This window comes from Malus domestica, chromosome 11 (assembly GCF_042453785.1).
Source record: "Malus domestica chromosome 11, GDT2T_hap1".
Lineage (NCBI taxonomy): Eukaryota > Viridiplantae > Streptophyta > Magnoliopsida > Rosales > Rosaceae > Malus > Malus domestica.
The window spans coordinates 17,418,908-17,434,045 of NC_091671.1; the positions used below are offsets into that span (position 1 = coordinate 17,418,908).

General features: G+C 43.1%; 1 non-coding gene across 1 annotated transcript; it reads right to left on the bottom strand.

Moving 5' to 3' along the window:
* Positions 1-7,775: 7,775 nt before the first annotated feature.
* On the bottom strand, positions 7,776-7,847 carry TRNAD-GUC (transfer RNA aspartic acid (anticodon GUC)). Its single transcript has one exon. It is a non-coding gene; the product is annotated as a tRNA-Asp (tRNA).
* Between the last annotated feature and the right edge of the window lie 7,291 nt (positions 7,848-15,138).

Sequence of the window (15,138 nt, forward strand, 5' to 3'; positions counted from 1 at the left end):
AAATAGGGGTCATTCCCCCACAATATTGCCTAATGCCATTTGTGTTAAATCATTCACAAGAACTCACTAAATTGAGAGCTTGATCCTTTGTACTTGTGTAAGCCCTTCACTACTAATAAGAACTCCTCTACTCCGTGGACGTAGCCAATCTGGGTGAACCACGTACATCCTGTGTTTGCTTCTCTGTCTCTATTCATTTACGTACTTATCCTCACTAGTGACCGAAGCAACCAAGCGAAGGTCACAAAACCCGACACTTTCTGTTGTACCAAAGTCTTCGCTGATTTTGTGCATCAACATTTGGCGCCGTCTGTGGGAAACGACACTTTTTCCTACTCTCTTCAGCTGTGTCAAGCTGGTTTCTATCATTCGTACACTTTCTTTTGATCAGGCATCCCTCTCCAACATGGGAAGCGAAGGAAGCCACAGCACACAGAATGACACCCCCCTTGCACATAGTGCGAAACAACGAAAGAAGGAAGGAAAACGAGTTCTTCTTCAAGCTAAAGTCGATGAGTTGGAAGCTCAGAACAACAAGATAGCAATGAGGAATGAGGTCCTCCATGAGCAATATGAGAAGCTCTTCGAGACACTCCACGAAGCTAGGCAAGCTCAGACACGCGAGATTGTTGCCCCCGTGGAAGTCAACCATCAACTAGGTGCCCTCCAACATGGAGGGTCACATGCATTCGACATAGATATCCCTGATAGGGAACAGATTACCCCTCGACTTGATAATCAACATGAGGCTTCTCTTAACCCAGTTGCTTCGACCCGAACCATGAGAAGTGGAGGGAGACACCTCTTTGCTGAAGGGGCAGAAGGATCGAAAGCCGTCTTTCACGATTGTCGGGATTTCCTGAAGCAACGTCGAGAGAATTCCATCCATATAAGCTCAAAGATTAATGACCCAAGGATTTCTGAGAGACTCGGTCCCCTGCCACGGCCCAAGCCGGCCACCAATTTGGGGAAGGGGCAACAAGTCCCAGAGAGACATGAGGGTACAGGGGACTCAGAGGTGTTCCGACAGACATACCCTGGAAGCCAGTACAGCGAGTCCAGGGAAAAATCACATGCCCTTGATCAAACCTTCCTAACTCCAATAGGAGATGGAGATTTACGAAAGAAAGCTCCAGTGACACATAACTCCGCTCAGGACCCCCTTGTCCTACAAATTCTTGAGGAAGTAAACAAGTTGAAGGCTGAACGTCAGGCTGAAATACCTGACTGGAACCAACCCAGGCCTGGCCCTCTTACAAGGAGGATCCTCAACACCCCCCTTCAAGCAAAGACAAAGCAAAAGCTTGGCTTGCAACTTTATACTGGAAAAGAGGACCCGATTGAGCACCTTAACCTCTTTGAGTCCACCATGGCATACCGGATGCACACCGACGAAGAGCGATGTCTTCTCTTCCCCTCCACCCTCTCTGGTGGAGCTCTAAATTGGTATTGTCGTCTTACACCTGAGACGGTAGACTCATTTGAGGAATTGAGGAAACTATTTGTTTCCCAACACATTTTCCAAACCGATCGCTTGCACTCTGCAGATGACTTGTACACTATCCGCCAGAAGCCAGACGAGTCATTACGTATGTATGCTGGCCGCTTCAGCCATGAATACTCCCGGTGTGCCGAGGCAGACGACAAGACTGCCCTCAAAGCCTTCACGGCAGGCCTACGTGATTGTTTCTTTAAATACATGATCAATGCCAATACTTGGAAGACTTACTCTGAGGTGATGGCGCAGGCTTATAACCATGCCTCCGCCGAGGCAAAGACATATCAGGAGAAACCCCCTACAACCATCCTTTATCAACAAGTGGGAGGTGGAAGCCAGACTCACCTAAATGAGAAGACCTCGACTTCCCAAACAGCAGTGGCACCTCCCCATGCCTTGCATAATGCTTCACCGAATCAACAGACATATCAATTTCAAGGCAAGAGGAAGGATTTCCATCCTCACCACTCTCCTTTTAGTAAAAAGAGTAAGGGACACTATCCCGATAACCAAGGGTATCGCCACAATAACGCTCGCCCCCAGGCAGTAAATGCAGTGGGTCAAACCCGCGTCAAGATACCCCCTACCCCAAGGTATGAGACATACACGCCCTTGAATGCCACATGCGCGGCCATTTACCCCAGCATAGCTCACCTGATACCAAAGCCAAAGCCGAGGCACCCAGATTACACGCCCCCGAATAACGCGGGCACGTTTTGTTGCTACCATGAGCATAACGGCCATGATAGCGAGAAATGTATCATCCTCCGTGATCGTATTGAAGCTTTGGCACGAGAAGGAAAAATTGATCAATTCCTTCTTCACCCTCAAAGGGATAACCGTAACCAACGCCAGGTGAATGTCATATATTCCATAAGCGGCGGCACACCCATATCTGAATCTTCCAATAGGGCCATGAAAAACAGTGAACGAAGTCTGAGGCCTGGTCACCAAGTGTTTCACGTGGAAGACATCAGGGGAGGGAAGTATCAAAAACCTAACTGGGATCCGATATGTTTCTACCCTGAGGAAGAAAGAGGCATCATCTACCCTCATAACGACCCATTGATCGTGGAGGCTCACATAGCCAACTTTGATGTTCGACGAATCCTCGTAGACACAGGGGCTTCGGTCAATATCATGTTTGCCGAAGCTTTCAGGGCACTCAGTGTAGCTGAACACTTGCTCGATCGCTCGATTTCTCCTCTGATAAGCTTCTCCGGTGATATCGTGCAACCCTTAGGGAGCATACATTTACCCTTTACTATTGGTACAGGCCCTTACACGGCTACCATTACCACTAACTTCCTAGTGGTTGACTGCCCAACGGCATACAATGTCATCTTTGGGCGCACAGGCATCAATGATCTCAAGGCTATGGTATCCACGCATATGCTGTTGATGAAATTTCCAACCCCCCATGGCAACGGCTACATCAGAGGAGATCAGCTTAGTGCACGATCATGTTACAACACTTCAGTTAAGCAACAACACTTGCCCGGACCCAAGGAAACCCTGTCTGTACATGACCAAGTCACAAAGACCAGCCTAGATGAAGCGACCTTGGATCTTCCTGATAGCAACAATCAACCCGATGATCCTCGAGATGACTCTTTCACCCAGCAAGCCCAACCTGCTGAAGAGTTGGAGAAGGTACCTATCTCAAGAGATCATCCAGACCGCATGGTGAATATTGGCACCACATTGTCACCACCCCTTCGGTTAGCATTGATATCTTTTTTGAAAGAGAACACTGAAGTCTTCGCCTGGTCATACGAGGACATGCCAGGCATCTCTCCCGATGTCATCTGTCATCGTTTGAGTATTGACCCCAAGATCAAGCCGGTGAGACAGAAGCGAAGATCTTATGACGCTGAACGATACGAGGCAATGAAAGCAGAAGTTGAAAAACTCAAAGGCATAGGCTTTGTCCGCGAAGTCAATTACCCGACATGGGTAGCAAATGTGGTCCTTGTTAGGAAAAATCCGACCAAAGAAAGTCTTTCGCTTCAAAAGGTCTTGTGGAGGATGTGTGTTGACTACACCGACCTAAACAAAGGGTGTCCGAAAGATAGTTTCCCTCTTCCTCTTATTGACAGGCTTATAGACTCTACGGCAGGGCGTGAGCTCTTGAGCTTTATGGACGCTTATTCAGGATACAACCAAATCCTCATGAACCCCTCAGACCAAGAACACACGGCCTTCACTACTGACAGGGGACTATATTGCTATAAAGTCATGCCTTTCGGCCTAAAGAATGCAGGAGCAACTTATCAGAGACTGGTCAATTCAATGTTCGCCGAACAAATTGGGAAGAACATGGAAGTTTACGTTGATGATATGCTAGTCAAAAGCAAACATGCTGACCAACACATCACCGACCTATCTGAAACTTTCACCATTCTAAAGAGGTATCGAATGAGGTTGAACCCCAACAAATGTGCCTTCGGCGTGGGCTCTGGCAAATTCTTAGGCTTCATGATTAGCCAACGAGGCATTAAAGCTAACCCTGAAAAGATCAAAGCAATCCTCGACATGAAAGAGCCAATAACTTCAAAAGACATCCAAAGCCTTACTGGCAAGGTGGCAGCCTTAACCAGATTCATCTCTAAGGCCACAGACAGATGTGCTCCTTTCTTCAAAGCACTCAAGGGAAATAAGAAGTACATTACATGGACGGAGGAATGTGCCAAGGCATTCAGGAACCTCAAAGAGTACATGAGTAAAGCCCATCTGCTCTCCAAACCAGAAGTTGGTGACACTCTCATCATCTATCTATCGGTTTCGGCTTCAGCAGTCAGTTCTGTTCTTATTCGAATGGACAGTGGTGTCGAACGGCCCGTCTACTACGCTAGCAAGGCCCTACAAGATGCGGAGACACGATACTCCAACATTGAGAAATTAGCTCTAGCATTGGTCATGTCTGCTCGGAAACTTCGCCCTTATTTCCAAGCACACGCCATCATCGTGCTTACCAATCACCCTCTTCGACAGATACTCCAGAGTCCTGACACGTCTGGGCGAATGATCAAATGGGCGATAGCATTGGGTGAGTTTGACATCTCCTACCAACCAAAACCAGCCGAAAAAGGTCAAGCAGTAGCAGATTTCATCGCCGACTTCACATATCCTGTTGACATTGCTTCTACACCTGAAGCAGTAGCTTCATTACCATCGGAAGCTCAGAAAGTAGAATCAACGACCTCAGCATGGAGTCTGTATGTTGATGGCTCATCCAACCAACAGGGCTGTGGAGCGGGACTAGTCTTGACTACGCCTGACAAAGTAGCAATGGAGTATGCTCTTCGTTTCAAATTCAAGGCATCAAACAATGAGGCCGAGTATGAAGCCCTTCTAGCAGGATTACGTTTGGCCAAACACCTCGGGGTTAAACAAATTGATATTTTCAGTGACTCCCAATTAGTGGTCAACCAGGTTACCAACAACTTTGATGCTAAGGACAGCTCCATGGCAGCATATCTTGCGCAAACACAACTTTTGCTCAAGCACTTCCACTACCAGATCACCCAAGTTCCTCGAGCGGCAAACAGTCATGCAGACGCCCTGGCTCGCCTCGCCTCAGCTGTGGAAGACAAGATTGGAAGAAAAATTCATGTCGAACTGTTGGCAACACCAAGCACCATGGCCGCAGAAGTATGCAACTTATAACAGGGGGATAGTTGGATCACCCCGATCTATAATTTCCTTGCTCATGGCACCCTCCCAAATGATAAAGTCCAGGCTAAGCAAATTCGATACAAGTCTACCCGCTACCTGATCATCAATGATCAACTCTATAAGCGAGGTTTTAGCCTGCCATACTTAAGGTGTCTTACGCCTGCCGAGGCGGAAATCGTCCTTCGGGAAATACATGAGGGAGTCTGTGGAGATCATGCTGGATCTCGGTCCCTAGCACACAAGACTTTTCGCCAAGGATATTACTGGCCAACACTCCACCAGGATGCCATCAAAGTATCCCGCTCATGTGACAAATGTCAACGATATGCAACTATTCCTCATTCCCCTCCAGAGCCTCTTACTCCTATGATCAGCCCTTGGCCCTTCGCCCAGTGGGGACTTGATTTGATCGGCCCAATGCCGGCAGGGAAGGGCAAAGTCTGTTACGCAGTCGTTGCAGTGGACTACTTCACAAAGTGGGCCGAAGTAGAACCCTTGGCAACCATTACTGAGGCAAAGATAGAAGACTTCGTGTGGAAGAACATCCTTTATAGGAGCATATTTATGCGACTTAGTATGTTTGTTTTCGTGCATTTATGTTCTTAGTTCTTAGTTATGTTAGTAGTTTAAGCCATTTTTGTGTGTTTGTAGGTTCTATGGGCCAAGGATGCAAGAAGATGCATTTTGGAGCACTTTGGAGCATTTTTGGGCCAAGATTGGATGGTGCAAACATGGAGACATGAGGATGGACGAATTTGATGATTCAATGGGCTAGAAATCTACATGTGTGTGTGCAAAGTGTTGGCCTACAACTTCAAACATCATAGCTGCCATGTGATGGCAGAAAATGTGTTTATTGCTAGCTAAATGGATGAAGAACATGCATGTGCAAGTATAAACACCACATGGGCAGCAAGAAGGAAAGAAAACAGCAACACACACACCACATGGGCAGCAAGGAATCAGAAATTAAAGCATGGAAGAGTGGGAAGTGATGATGACAACACAAACACACACACACGGCAATGGAATGGAGTTGGCAGATTTCTACAACTTTGATCAGCTGACTTTGGGAGCAAATTGCGAACAGCTCAGAATGAATTAGAGAATGAGCCTTTTATGCTTGGAAAGCTACAGATGTCTATTTTCTAGAACATTTCGCGGATTGTTAATATCATTTTTCTAGAAGAAGTTATAGGCATTTGAGTAAGGGAAGGTCTAGCTGACGACAACTTGCAGATTGGAATTGAAAGCAAACAAAAGAAAAGAAATAAAACAAGGGGAGTGAATGGACAGCAGAAAAGCAAGGAAATTGGACCACTATGAAGTGGATTTCTTGTTGGTCTCCCACTTATAGCTTTGGGTGGCTTTGGCATGATTATTTCTAGGTGGAAAGAGCACAAAGACAGCACACACACACAAGGCAAAAAGCTGGCAGCATCTTCCTTCATTGCCGTGGGTTTTTTTTCCCTTGTCCATTACCTTGCAATTGCTTGACATTTCCAACCTCTATATAAGCACCATTCAGCCTTCAAGGATGACACAGCCATTCATACACATTTCCATTAGTTCCAAGGCTTGCAAAGAAGGAGGAGTGCTTGGAGTTGTGCTAGCCATTCCATTGGAGTTGTTGGAGCATTCTAGGTGTCTTCTACTTTGTTTCTCTATGTTTAATATCAATTGTTTTTGTTTAATTGCAAGTATGAGGAACTAAACCCTTACTTAGCTAGGGTGAAGTTCGAAGCCATGAACATGTTTGAGATATGAATTGATTTCTTCCAATTGTGATTTAATAAGTTGTGAATGCAATTCAATTAACTACTTTCTTCAAAACTAATTCTTGTATGTTGATTAAGGATGCATACTTAGTTTTCATGCATGAATTTGATGCTAGGATATAAATGAGTTTCACCTAATCGTTACAAGTTTATATTCATTGGTAGTGAAGGTTGCTAGTCACAATCGCGTTAATTGAATTCTTGGCAAACGTATCATGCATTCATAGTTACGAATGCCTCGTTAACACTTATGATTTTCATAGAACGTAATGATCTTTAATTGTATCTCTATTATGCATTCATGTAGAGGACTTTTGGAGAATAATTTGGATTGTCGTATGCATTCATCCAATTCAATAAATCAAGGAAAATCTGAGAATTAATTAGTGCATCACGGTTAATCTGGGGTGTTGAGTTTCATAATCTATTGAAAAGCAATTGGAAATCAATTCATGTACAAGTGTGTCATGTGTGAAGAATGGATCTCTAGCTAATCCATCAACCATCTATTTAGTTTTACTTTTTGTTGTTATCTCAATCTCATCCAAACCAATACCTCCCATTTACTTTCTTGTATCGAAGTGTGTTTAAGTTTGTTTAGTTTGTGCCTTAAAGTGTTTTGAACTCTTTGAGTCTAGTTTAGTGTTTTAAAACCTACTTTTGTGTTTTTAAGTTTCTTCTTATATTCTTGAGTCTTATATTTGTTGATTAGCATCCCTAGTTAATCCCCGGTCTAGAACGATCCCTACTTGCATCATTACTACAATTGTCATCAATAGGGTTTAATTTGTGTGTCAAGTAATTCTCACATCAAATTTTGGCGCCGTTGCCGGGGATCGAACCCGGGTCACCCGCGTGACAGGCGGGAATACTTACCACTATACTACAACGACATCAAATTTTGGAACGGACTCAAATACATCAAATTTTGGCGCCGTTGCCGGGGATTAGCAAATTGCTAATCCCTTATGTTTTTGCCGTGTGTTTTTAGTGTAATTTACCTAGTTTCTTATTTTGTTTTGTTTTCTTGGTTTAGGTACTAATGCATGACGCGGAGTTCTCAAACTGTGCATATCTTGGACTTTAACAACGATTTTGAACGTGATTTGAGAAGAAAGAGGAGGCATCCCGAACCTAGTGAACCTAGTTCAAGTTCAGAGGCCGAATCTGAGTTTGAAGAAGAGAAAGAAGAAGTTATGGCAGCGGACAATCGGACCATTAAAGAGCTTTCGGCCTCGGGGTTGACCAATGCCGCACCATTATGCATTCAATACCCCGCGGCTGCCCAAGGCAAGACCGATGAATTCGAGTTGAAGTCAAGCTTGTTGCACCACATTCCGAAATACCATGGGCTTTGCATGGAAGAGCCAAACAAGCATCTCAAGGAATTCGAGGTTGTTTGTTCGAGCATGACACCCATAAATGTCGACGGGAACATTCTGATGATGAAGGCTTTTCCATTCTCACTTTTGGAAAAGGCGAAGGATTGGCTTTACGAGTTAGCACCCGGAACGGTTACATCTTGGGATAGTATGAAAAGAGCTTTCTTGGAGAAGTTTTTCCCAACTTCAAGAGTCATTCTCTTGAGGAAACAGATTAGTGGCATCCAACAAAATCAAGGTGAATCGTTTCCTTCTTATTATGAACGTTTTAAATCACTTGTTGCTTCTTGTCCACAACATCAAATGAAGGAGGAGCTGTTCATTCAATACTTCTACGAAGGACTCCTTCCCATGGAACGCCAAATGCTTGATGCCTCGGCGGGAGGTGCGCTGGTGGATAAAACTCCGGGGGCTGCAAAAGTTCTAATTGCCAACCGAGCACATAATGCACAACAATACGAAGGTGTTGGACAAAGAGACCACCCACGGCCACAAGTGAATGAGGTAAGTTCTATGCCCGAAATTCAATCCCAATTAGCTAACCTTACTTCTATTGTTTCTCAGTTGGCCGAGGGAATGAAGATTCATGGACCAAGTGTGTGTGGCGTGTGCTCTATGCAAGGACATGCAAATGATCAATGCCCTCAATTGATTGAGAATGGGGGTTGGGAATCTGCCAATGCCGTGGGTTTTGGGAACCAAAATCAACCACGCCATGATCCATACTCTAATACCTACAATCCGGGGTGGAGAGACCATCCAAATTTCAAATGGCGGGATCCTCAACAACCCCAACAACAAGGAGGATTTAGGCAGCAACCACCGGGCTTTTATACAAAGCCATTCGTCCCTAATCAAAACCAAGTGCAATCTGCCCCAACAACCTCAGGTATGTCTTTGGATAATGATCACATTGTTAAGTTACTTACTACTTTGACGCAGGAAGTACAAACTCAAAATAAGGAGAGACAAATCCAAGACAAACGGGTGGACAATTTGGAGAAGCAAATGGGTCAAATTGCAGAATTTATGGGGCAAATTAGAGAACAAGGCAGATTGCCTAGTTCAACCGTTATGAACCCGAAGGGAGGATTTGAAACCGCTAAGGCCATCATGTTAAAAAGTGGTAAACAGGTTGGAACGGACTCAAATACATCCAAATCAAGTCAAGACGAGGAGGACAAGTTGCTGCAAGAAGAAGCACAGGGAGAAAAGCCCAAGGCCAAGGATGACCAAACCTTGCCGAATTCATCTAGTCCTCCTAAACCATCCCAAACCACCAAGGTAAGTCCCAATTCAACTTTTTCTAGTTCTATTCCACTAAATGTGCCCTTTCCTGGCAGGTTTAGGCAATCAAAGAAGGAAGAAGCTGAGAAGGACATTCTAGAGACCTTTCGGAAAGTTCAAGTCAATATCCCGCTCCTTGATGCGATTAAGCAAGTCCCGAGGTATGCTAAGTTTTTAAAAGAACTTTGTACAACAAGGAGAAGGATTTCGAACAAAGAGGTGGTTCAAGTAAGTGAAAATGTCTCTGCCGTGTTACAAAGGAAATTACCCCCTAAATGCAAAGATCCGGGTAGTTTTACAATTCCGTGCGTTATTGGTAATACTAAGTTTGAACAATGCATGTTAGACTTAGGGGCTTCAATTAATGTTATGCCATACTCTATTTATGCATCTATGAACTTAGGTGAGCTTAAAAATGATGGTGTGATAATTCAATTAGCCGATCGTTCTAATGCATATCCAAAGGGTGTTTTGGAAGATGTTTTGGTGCAGGTTGGTGACTTGATTTTTCCAGCGGATTTCTACGTGCTTGACATGGAAGATTCACCCCATTCCACCCCATTGCCGATTCTATTAGGGAGGCCCTTCATGAAAACAGCCCGCACCAAGATAGATGTGTTTAAAGGAACTTTAACGATGGAATTTGATGGGGAAGTCATTGATTTCAATCTTTCTGAAAGTATTAAATTTCCTAAGGACGATCATTCTTGCTTTTCTATTGATATAATTGATGATTTGGCGCAGGATTTTCTCGATTGTTTGGAGAGGGATACACTTGAAACAACAATTGCACAAGGAATTGGGCAAAAATCTGGTTTTGCCGTGCCTAGAAGTGTGGAGGAGGCCGAGATAGTGGCTGCCCTTGAGTCACTACCTCAATATCATGGTAAGCCTTCTAACCCAATTTCAATTTCAGTCTCCACTAATAAGTTGTTACCCTCAGTAACTCAGGCACCCGTACTTGAGCTTAAACCGTTGCCCGATCATTTAAAGTACGCCTTTCTGGGAGATAACGAGACATTGCCCGTCATTGTCTCCTCATCACTCACGGCCATAGAGGAGGAGAAGTTGATCCGAGTGTTAAAAGAGCACAAGACGGCCATTGGGTGGACTTTGGCCGATATTAGGGGAATTAGCCCGACTACGTGCATGCATCGCATACTTCTAGAGGAGGGGGCTAAACCAACTCGAGAGGCTCAACGCCGTCTCAACCCTCCAATGATGGAAGTTGTGAAAAAGGAGATTATCAAACTTCTTGATTGTGGAGTAATTTATCCGATCTCTGATAGTCGTTGGGTATCACCGGTGCAATGTGTTCCAAAGAAGTCCGGAGTGACAGTGGTGAAAAATGCCGAGAATGAGCTTGTACCAACCCGTATCCAAACAGGTTGGAGAGTGTGCATTGATTATAGGAAGCTCAACGCCACCACAAGGAAGGACCACTTCCCTTTGCCGTTCATTGATCAAATGCTTGAAAGGTTAGCCGGTCATTCTTTTTATTGTTTCCTTGATGGTTATTCTGGATATAATCAGATTGTCATAGCGCCGGATGACCAAGAAAAGACAACTTTCACATGCCCCTTTGGTACTTTTGCTTATCGTCGCATGCCTTTTGGTTTATGCAATGCTCCGGCCACGTTTCAAAGGTGTATGGTAAGTATCTTTTCAGATTTTGTGGAAAAGATTATTGAGGTATTTATGGATGATTTCAGTGTGTTTGGTGATTCATTTGATGGTTGTTTGGAAAATCTCACAATAATTTTGAAACGATGTGTAGAAACTAACCTTGTGCTTAATTGGGAAAAATGTCACTTTATGGTTAGACAAGGCATAGTTCTAGGGCATATTGTTTCAGAAAGAGGAATTGAAGTGGATAAATCGAAAATAGATCTTATACGCTACTTACCCTCTCCTACTTCGGTTCGAGAGATTCGTTCGTTTCTTGGTCATGCAGGATTTTATAGGCGATTTATCAAGGACTTCTCCAAGATCTCAAACCCTCTTTGCCGTCTCCTCCAAAAAGATGTGGCGTTTGACTTCAACGAGGAGTGTGAGAAGGCGTTCAATCACCTAAAAGAAATGCTAACTTCGGCCCCTATCATAGTTCCACCAGATTGGAGCTTTCCTTTTGAGCTTATGTGTGATGCTTCCGATTATGCATTAGGAGCTGTTTTGGGGCAAAGGAAGGAAAAGAGGCCGCATGTTATCTATTATGCCTCTCGGACTTTAAATGATGCACAATTGAATTATTCTACCACTGAAAAAGAACTTCTTGCTGTTGTATTTGCTTTAGATAAATTCCGTTCTTATTTGCTTGGTACTAAAGTTATTATTTATACTGACCATGCAGCATTGAAGTATTTATTCACCAAGAAGGAAGCCAAACCACGACTCATTCGTTGGATGCTTCTTCTTCAAGAGTTCGATATCGAAATCCGGGATAAGAAGGGAAGTGAAAACGTGGTGGCTGACCACTTGAGCCGTATGGTGCATGAGGAGGATGTCGTGCCTATCATAGAGACATTCCCAGATGAGCAACTGATGTCCGTCAAGGTAAGTGAACCGTGGTATGCTGATTTGGTGAATTATTTGGTGTCTAAACATGTTCCTAGTGAATTACTTAAACACCAATGTGATAAATTGAAGAAAGAGGCACGGTTTTATGTGTGGGATGACCCGTATTTATGGAAATATTGCCCTGACCAAGTTATACGTAGGTGTGTACACGATTCTGAGTTTAATGCAATTCTAACCTTTTGTCACACTTATGCTTGTGGGGGACACTTTGGCACTCAAAGAACAGCACTTAAGGTGTTAGAATGTGGTTTCTATTGGCCTACCATCTTTAGGGATGCTAGAACATTTTGCATGTCTTGTGATAGATGCCAAAGAACGGGCAATATTGGTCCTAAACAACAAATGCCGCAAACCCCCATTTTTAGTGTTGAAATCTTTGATGTTTGGGGTATAGATTTCATGGGTCCTTTCCCTCCATCTTTTGGTTTCACTTATATCTTGCTAGTTGTTGATTATGTTTCCAAATGGGTGGAAGCCAAAGCCACCCGAACTAACGATTCAAAGGTTGTTGCAGATTTTGTGAAAACTAATATCTTTGCTAGGTTTGGCATGCCTAGAGTTCTCATTAGTGATGGAGGCTCTCACTTTTGTAATCGAACCATTGAAGCTTTGCTCAAGAAGTACAAAGTGACGCATAAGGTATCCACCCCTTATCATCCTCAAACCAATGGGCAAGCGGAAGTTTCAAATCGGGAGATCAAGCAAATTCTTGAGAAAACCGTGGGGCCTTCAAGGAGAGATTGGAGTTTGCGCTTGGATGATGCATTGTGGGCCTATCGTACGGCCTACAAAACCCCTCTAGGTATGTCACCTTTTCGTCTCATTTATGGTAAACCATGTCATTTGCCCGTTGAATTGGAACATAGGGCGCATTGGGCTGTGAAGACCTTCAACATGGACATAGATGCAGCCGGGGTGCATAGAAAGCTCCAACTAAATGAACTCGAGGAGATTAGGCATGACGCTTATGAGAACGCTCGAATTTACAAGGACAAGACCAAGGCGTATCATGACAAGATGCTTCGTACCAAAACATTCTCCAAGGGACAGAAAGTGCTCCTATTTGACTCTCGCCTTCGGTTATTCCCCGGTAAGTTACGTTCCAAGTGGATTGGGCCATTTATTGTTACTAATGTCTTTCCTCATGGTGCAGTCCAAGTCCAAAGCTTGAAAACAGGACATGAAATCAAGGTTAATGGGCATCGATTGAAGCCCTATTACGACCTGTTTGAGGAGCATGTGGTGGAGGATCTATCCCTCCATGCCGTGGGCACCAAAGATCATTGATGAATGATAGACGTCCGGCTGCACGACGTTAAAGAAAGCGCTTCTTGGGAGGCAACCCATGGAAATAGAGAAGACCTAGGAATTTCCGACTCCAAAACCAGGTGTTTGCGTTCTTTAACCCTCCTCTCTGTTGCTTTTACTTTGCCATGTTTATCATGTTTCCTCGTTGTTTGTTTGTTTGCTTTTTTGTGAGTTTATGTTTGAAACATTGAGGACAATGTTAGATTTAAGTGTGGGGGGGTAAACAAGTTGCTGTTGCATGATTTTCGTGGGTTTTTATTCACCTATCACTTACAATGTTGTTTCTTGCTGTTTTAAGTGTTTTTAGTGTGTTTTTAAGCATGTTAGTATGTTTTGACATAAAAATCCGAAAATTTGACAAAAAAAAAAAAAATAAATAAATAAAAATAAAAAAATAAAAAAAATTGTTTTGAAAAAGCCAAAAAGAGTTGTTTTTGTGTGTTTGTTTGTGTCTTAGGGTACCTTCCAACACAAATAATGAGGATTTGGTTTTTAATTGCATGACTGTTAAAGAAAGTTATAAACATGGATGGAAGTTTGATATGCTCTTGATTTATGCTTGGTTATAGTTATAGTTTACGAATTCACATGTAATCACAAAAAAAAAAAAAAAAAAAAAAATCAGTTTTTGTAACATGCTTGAAGGAAGGAACTCAAACTAACACTACAACCTTGAGAGACTTGAGCCTAATACGTTCTTTGGAGAGTTATTAATCTGTGCATTTTTGTTTTCTAAAGTCGTTGCATGATCTCATCATTCTTTGCCTGGTTGCTACTTAGAAGGCGTTTCATCATTTAATTCCAAATACTAGAACTTATGCCCGTTCCATTCAAAGCATGACATTGATTTGCATAACACATATTCAAGATGAAGTTCTGTAGTGAACTAGAGCCAAAAAGCTTATCCCGTGCATATTTGTTTAAGTTTAACCCCGTTGAGCCTTGTTTAGCCTGTTTTCTTTGTTAAACCACATTTCCCTTACCTAGCCTAGATTAGGACTATCCTTACCCTTGTTTTTAAAGCATAATGAAGCATGACTTAAAATGAATTCCTTTTGATTGTCCTTATGCAGAAAACAAGTGTGGGGGAATGAGAGTTTTGTGTTTAGTGTGCCAAAAGAAAGTAATAAGGCACGGGTTAAAAAAAAAAAAAAAAAAAAAAGAGTTTGAAATAAGTGAGGAAAGGCTCACAAGTGTTGTTTGTTGTAGAAAGGGTCCAAAAAGTTGAAATCGGCCCTAAAAAGTTGAATGAATAACCCCATTGTGTTTAAAGTTAGTTGCTGCATTCAAAAGGAATTCTAAGCATCAATTTCATTACTTTGCTTATTATGCTTTAAAAAACGTTTGTTTCCTTACCTTTCATTGTTAGCCAATCACCCCTAACCCCGTTACAACCCTTAACTTCAATCTTGAGTGTTATGTGTTTCAATATGTGGAGTTTGGGATTGGTACGAGCATATGGTATCCCTGGTTCTCGCATCTAAGTAGTAGCATTCCAGTCATGAGATCATATCTATACATGCTTAATAACTCCAGAAATTGCTTTCTTTGCTTTAAACATATGTGAGTGTTCGTTTTCATGTTTACATCAATCTTCTCACATACACCTAGTGTAGGGTGTGTAGTCAGA